The sequence below is a fragment of the Anser brachyrhynchus genome (genome assembly GCF_964034855.1).
Source record: "Anser brachyrhynchus genome assembly, chromosome: 12".
NCBI lineage: Eukaryota > Metazoa > Chordata > Aves > Anseriformes > Anatidae > Anser > Anser brachyrhynchus.
The window spans coordinates 3,595,620-3,602,743 of record NC_137707.1 but is presented as its reverse complement, the minus strand read 5'-3'; the positions used below and the strand labels follow the sequence as shown (position 1 = coordinate 3,602,743).

Sequence of the window (7,124 nt, the reverse complement as noted above, 5' to 3'; positions counted from 1 at the left end):
GAGATGGTTTTTGCATTTTGGCCCGGGTGGTCCAAGGCCCAGACTGGGAAGACACACTTTGTGAGCTTGGCACAAGTGGGATTTATTTGAGTGCCCTCTGGGCTGTCCATTAGACAAAGCCCGCAGTAGAGAGCATATATCTTAGCAGTGGCATCAAGAGGTTTTATTTGGAGACAGGCTGAGATTTAGAACGTCACTTTTGACAGTTATAAATGAAGCTGTTTTCTCTTTGCACTGTTATTTATGCTGTGATAATATTGCATCAGTAAAATATACCACTCTGGCAGTGTCAGCTCTTGATTCCACCTGTCTAGGGCTGTGGCCAAAGCTCCTCCATCACAGTTGCTCCGTGACCAGATCTGTCATTGCTGTGTTAAGTCTCTTCTCTCCTCTACATCATGGCAAATGAAAATCACCACCACTAGTAACAAAAATCCCAGCAGGGCTGAAATCCAAGTACCATCTGTGTTTATATTGTCCGTGTTATAATCTGTTGGATGGTCACCTGTGATACTCCTGCTCTGGAGTTTATTTTTTGGGAGCAAAAAAGCCAGTAACACAGAGGATGTCGGTCTCCTTTGTGCAAGTCTCCATTATTTATACAGCAATGACACTTTTTGGGCAACAGTCAGCATTTGAGCTAGTGAGCAGACAGCCCGGGGTCACTCCCAGAACAGCGGCTGCAAAAATGCGCAGTTTTACAGTTGTGCCAATGTGCAGAGCGGTCTGTCGGTGCCATCCTGCCTCCTCTGGAGATCAGTGCCATCACCCCAGCAGCTGAGATGCAACACATATCCCCTTTTTGGCAACCTCTCTGAAGGGGGCTTGTGGCCTCCTGTCCACCGCAGAACTGCCTTCATCAGGAAAACGGGGTAGGTAGCAAAATATAGCAATTCTTAAAGGCGTGGAAAAGCCAGAATAATCCTACCTCAGGCTTGGCAAGGTACAGCATTGCAGCACATTCCTTCATCATTGTAACTCTGGGCTGGGGCTGTACAGCCAGACGATGCTGGCAAGGCAACAGAAATTCAGTTTGTGATTTTTGGTGGGGGAATAAAGATTAATACCACCAACTGTAAACTCAGGGTGGGGGAATTTTAGGAGAGCAAAAATGTCCTGACTCTGGATTGTGCCAGAAATTAATATCCCAGTTCTTGCCCAAAGAGTTCTTGCCCAAAGTACAGTGTTGTCTTTCCTGTATAGTCAGGGCCTAAAAATTACTTCTCATCTGAAAAGAATAACGTCTCTGAGGCAGCATATCCGATTAGACTTGGATGGCTTTGCCTTTAGGTACAGGTGTCTTGACTCTGTTACTGAATCCACAAGGTGGAAGAAGTCCAAGGCTGAATGGAGCATCACTCCCCAGCAACTCGTACCAGATGTTAAAGAAATGAATAGAAATGAAAGTCAGCATTCCCTGGGACAAAAGTATCAAGGTATTTCCTAGGCTTTTGTTTCATTGTTTGAAAGCTTTTGTGTGTCCTGTGTTTTGGTTATTGACAGTTTTTCACTTCAGTCTGAGAGATAGGAGGACAGTTTGCACTGTAGATGGCTGTTATTAATTAAAATGAGGAATGATGACATTAAAACCAGAAATGGTGAGTCCAGTCACAAGGATGAGTGTTAGGAGAAGAGGGGTGGTTAATGTTGAGCCCTCTGTTGCCAGCATGTCGGTCACCAGCTTGTCGTGTGCAGGCTTTGACAGTCAACTGCAGTAGGACAGAGCTTCTGATTCTGCCCCACAGCTTCGTTACACCAGCCCCACAAGGGCTACACATACACGTCTTAATTTTGAAAAGCTGTCATGCTTTCCATGACCTTTCTGAAATCCTTTTTCTGCTGATCTTCAACTGGTTGTTACCACGTTGCAGGTGCTTCTTGTGGGCTCTTAAAAAAAGCTCGGAGTTACAAGGTACTTCTGGTCCCATTGGCCCTTCAAACTAACCAAAATTGTTTGGGAGAATCTTGGGTAGAATTCGCTGGGGACTGAGCAAATATGTCATGACTACCCTTAGACATAATTCTAAGTGCTTCTGAACCAGTATATTCCTGAATGCAGCATCCCACCCGGAATATAGGAAAGGAATGTATTGACTATGAGATAAAAACCTAAAAATGTGCTGTTGAATTCTCTATTGTGATTCAGTTACCATAAACAGTAATTAAATAGCTATGGGGCTATCCACTGGCATGAGGAACATTGCATACTGTTATGTTTTCCACAGGCACAGAGCCAAGCTTGGGCCAGAGTTAGTCTTGATGCCTTTTACTTCATGCAGAGGGAATTGCAAACATGACGCTTTCCTTCAGAGTCGTGCACTGAAAACCCCCATGGCATCTCCCATTCAAAATCAAAATGCATCCAGGAGCTGCATGCTATGAAGTGGGAACAGACAAATGACAGGTCTTTGGGGAATGCCGTTGCAAGGGGTACTCATTCTCTGGCACGTGTCCCAGCTCAGCCAGGTGGTGGGTGGATGTCCAACCTCCACTGCAAAGGAAACAGCAGAGCCCACGGCCACATCCCAGCAAAGCAATAACTTCTGTTTACTTAAACTTTTCTCCTCTTGCTTTTCCCCTGCAAGCATCCTCCTATCCCGTCTGACTCAGATTTGAAGTGACCTCCAGCACTTTGTATTGAGAAAGGAGGAGGAAAAAGGTAACCTGGCTTTGAGATAATCTTTTGGGAGGAGGATGCTGAAGTCATTAGTCCTCCTGCCTCTTCTCTGAATTTTCTTAGTCTGCTGTTTCCTGCTTCAAGGGTAACAGGAGCAGTACCAGCCCTCAAACGAATGGCTTAAAAGTAATGCATTTTTTAAATCTAGTAAGTTTTGTATTCTTACAGGATGGTGTCTTTTCCGTGGGGAAGTATTAGCTCCCATTTTTTAATTCTTTTATTTTAAAGGCAAGGAAGACCCTTTGCAAAGGAAAATAAAACAAAACAAAACCAACCAAACAAAAACCCCAAATTAATACAAGTGTCAGTGTTCCCAGAACCCGGACCTATGCCAACATGCCAGAGGTCCTGAAGTACATGGAAATACCTTAAGAAGTGATGACAGCAGGCATCTTTTCCTCCTCTTTTTCACTGGTGGGTTTGCTCCCTTGTGTTTGCTGCAGATGAAGGTCCATGGACAGTCCCCATGCAGCAGGTTATGACTGTTAATTGTGAAGGTGGGGTGGACTGAAAAGACTTTGCTGTCATTGGAGCACTTAAAAATATTTTGAATCTATATCCTTTTCAAAATCTGGATGTAAAATGCTGAAACACCTCATGCCTTTGAGCTTCGTTCCTCCGGAACAGTTCGAGTGCTTGTAAAGTGGCAACCAGTGCTGAACCCTGCAAATTCCAGTCCCAAGAGTGTTCAGATATCTTGGATGGAAACTGAGGCATTGGGAGGTGGTAAGAGCAGAGCAAAGAGCTCAAGCCCAATTTCACTGCTCTAGCTGCTGTTCTCTGCAGCTCCTAGTGTCTACTGGTGAATGTGTTGACAACATTTACGTGTAAAGGTACTACAGTGAGAGGGATCATATAAATAGATTAGACAGAAAGGTTCACTTAAAATCAACTGGCAAGCTCTGAAGGTTAATAGTCTCCATCCCGAACAACTGTCTGAGCAATCAGCTCGTATAAATCTCAGCTCCGTGTTCAATGCTACTCCTGCTGACGTTTCAGTAGAGTGATTATTAATTTCTCCAGACTTCTGGAGGAGAGCTCTGTGAAAAAAGAGAAAAAAAAAAGAAATAGACAAAAGTACAGAAAGTACAAAAAAAAGGGGGGGGAGGGGCAGAGAAAAAAAGCAGAAGATACAGCCAAGACATCAGTGATAAAGCGGAGCAGAAGAGGCAGCCAGAGCCTTGGACTGCAGCGTGGGACATTGTGTGCTGGAATCGGGAGTCGCTCAGAGAGATCAATATTTGCTGTTCTGCCAGCCCACATGCCAAAGGACTGTGTCACAAAAGGGGAGAAAACGCATCACGTAAATCTGTGGAAAGTGAGCGATAGGGTGTGAAATGCAGATAACAGGGGGTAATGTAATAAGTCTGTAAAAGAAGATATACTGTGGTTTAAAATAATAGATTATTTGGTGGATGTGTTTTTCCCCCCTGCATCTGCCTTTTGTTTGTGTTCCTGTGCTTTGCCTGCCACTTTTCTTCTGTTTCATCCTCACTTTCTTCTAATATTTCCTGGGCCTTGCAAAGAAGAGCAAAACTTGTTATTGCCCTGGCTGACCATGCCAGGCTCTTTGTAGGGCCCCTCTGAGAGTTACCTTCTGTACCGTGCAATGGATTGAGGCCATTTGTCTCTCTTCTGCCTAGCTTTTCCCACTGCCATGGATAGAAGAGGCTCTGGGAAACTGCCTTGTTTTCTTCCATGCAAAGCTGGAGGTGGATGAAGGCTGGGAAATCTTTGCCTCTGTATCCAGACTAAGATGCCTGTTAGAGCATCTGAGCAAGGGATGAATGTACCTGGTCCTCTTCTCCTTGTCCAGGAGGGCACCATGGACATCAAAGTGAGTCCTGGGATCACACAGCTCCTGAGCTACCACAGCTACACACCACCCCGCTTACTCAGGGGTTGCAAGTGACTTACTACATAGCTATAAATTCCAAATTTCTCCTCTGCATATCAGGTTGTTCATCGGTTATCTGGACTGCCCAGTGGCAGCACTGTCCGGTTTATTGCGGAGCTACTTAGAATTTATTTCATATGTCAAATGTTCATAACTGTTCAGACTTTGGCAGCTTCTTGGTTGTCTGATTCATATGGATGTTCATTTTTGGCCATAGATTTAGCTTGCTCAGAGTTTTTATGATGTCTGGTGGAGGCTTCTGTGTTACCCTTTGGCTTGCAAACCTCATTTTGACGTGATGATTAGATGATAAAAAGTATTTCTCCTTGCTTGGAAGATACTACCATATGAGGGCTATGGGACCATAAACTCATTGCTAGGATAACGTCAGGCTATAAACTACAAATTAGTTGTCAATGTAAGGAAATACTCCTCAACCAAAGCCAGGCTTCACTTGTAGTCTTCCAGGGAACAGGGGCAAATAGATGGTAACCCCAGCAAAGAAATATGTGGTGAAGACAGACCTGGGAAGTTCAGGTAAAGGATAGTGTCAGCAGTCTGCTTTGGTGCACTGGGATCTAGGACACATCAGCTGTTTCTAATAGTGAATGCTGAGCCTTAGCAAAACCCTGAAATTCATTTTTAAGAGTGTGTTTAGTGTCTAGCCAAGGAACTTCTTTTTGCTAAAACTTTTCCACTATAACTGGCAGAAATGCAACCGATCATAACTGCATATGAAAGATTGCACAACACATCTCCCTGTAAGCCAAAAACAGGGAAAAGGCAAAGAGCATCCCAGATATATTACAACGAGCATTTAGACTAAATGGTACCATAGCTATGTATACCTGCCATGAATGTCTCCGAATACTGGATGCAAGGACTGTGCTTCACTTTTAAATCTTTCCAGAATTACCATACAAATATTAAGAAGTCTAGCTATAAAAGGTATCAACAGAAAAAGATGAGCCTTTTGTTTGTTTTGTTTTAGACATTATTCATCTATGGTGTTTCTTCTGTGGGTAGGCGAATCTTTTCTGCAAAGCTTGCTGTAACCTTTTCTTGAGTAATTATTGCAGACTACCAGAGCTCCTGCATATTTGTGCTGGGTAATTTGTTGGCTGCTTTATGGTGCAGAGAAATTTGGATAAGGCTCTGACCCCATGGAGTTTAGAAGGATCGTGACTACTGCTGCCTTGGCACAATTTTAAAACCAAAAGAAAGATTTATATTAGGTTTCAGAGAGTAATTTAATGATTTAATTTTTTTAGTGTTTCCCCTTACTCACCAGGCACAGCAAAATTCAGGTAGATAGCCCAGCCCATATCTCAGTGTTCCTTCCCCATCCTCCCCAGCTGGTTTTTGTTCCCAGAAACACAAAAGCAGTCTTTTGGGAGAGGAAGGAAGAGAAGCTAACACCAGCAAGATAATCATAGTGGGGGTACTGAGGTCAGAATAATATTTTAAGGTAATAAGCAAAACAGAGACATACATTGGTTGAGTGAATCAAATCATTGCTGGAGAGGATGAGTTCTCTTTTACATTATTGAATGAAATTTCCCCAGAAAGTTTAAATCAGTGATGTTTTCTACTGTAACTCACTTTCTGTGGCAGGTTTGTGTTGTCTTTCAGGTTATATATTTTTCCCTGCTGTTCCTGTTAATACCAAATTTATAGAAAATATGGTGGTTTTTTGTTTGCTTTATTCTTGGACTTGTTCTCAAGTAAAGGGAAAGAAGAAAACAGAATTTTATGCAAATGTTTGCTGAAATTTACAGCTGAAGAACATTTGATTTGAAGTTTAGACATGTAATGCTCTTCATAAGTTACCTACTATAAATTTGAAACTGATGTTATAGTTTTGATTACACATTTTTATGATGCATTTTGTGCCTCATTTCTAGACAGATTTATAGCCCTTACAGAATACTAGATGAGTGACTCCACATGCTTCATGTCAACAAGTTCTCTTTATTTTTATTTTTTCCCTGAAACTTCTGCTGGTTAAAATTAAGCCTTATTGCAGTCAAAGTACATTTGTTCTCTTCATTTTTGAAAGGCTCTTGTTCATCCCAGAGAATCTGATGAAAATGACCAAGGGTTTTGACTCTAGAGATAGATAGCAGTGAATGAGGGCTGGTATCCATACTTCCAACCCTGAACCCAGGTCCTCATATATGTGTTGAATTGACCACCTGAGTTTTGACATGATTAAAGGGCAAGGCAAAGTCTATCTAACCTACAAAATGTCCTTTCCAAAATAATCCAAGCAAGAGAAAAAGAGAGAGGAGAGAACAATGTCGCTCTTTACAGGCTAACAGATGTGAAACTATCTCCAAATAGCAGAGTAGCCAACAATAATTTATAACAAATCATGAGCTGTTGGAAAGAAAAATATCTTTACACTGGGCTTTGAATAAATGCTGTGGCTTGGATACAAGTACAGATTTTGCCCAAGTGTTCTGGCAGATGCTTTGCCTTTGATGGGTCCCTAGGAAGGTCCCATCATTATCCTTGCATCATCCTGTACCACCCAAAAGTCTGACACAT

At 42.5% G+C, this 7,124-nt stretch overlaps 1 long non-coding RNA gene across 1 annotated transcript; it reads left to right on the top strand.

The window, feature by feature from the left end:
• Positions 1–471: 471 nt before the first annotated feature.
• LOC308176389 lies at positions 472–6,255 on the top strand. Its single transcript, XR_013938243.1, has 3 exons — positions 472–872; positions 1,291–1,436; positions 4,321–6,255. It is a non-coding gene; the product is annotated as an uncharacterized lncRNA (long non-coding RNA).
• Positions 6,256–7,124: the final 869 nt, after the last annotated feature.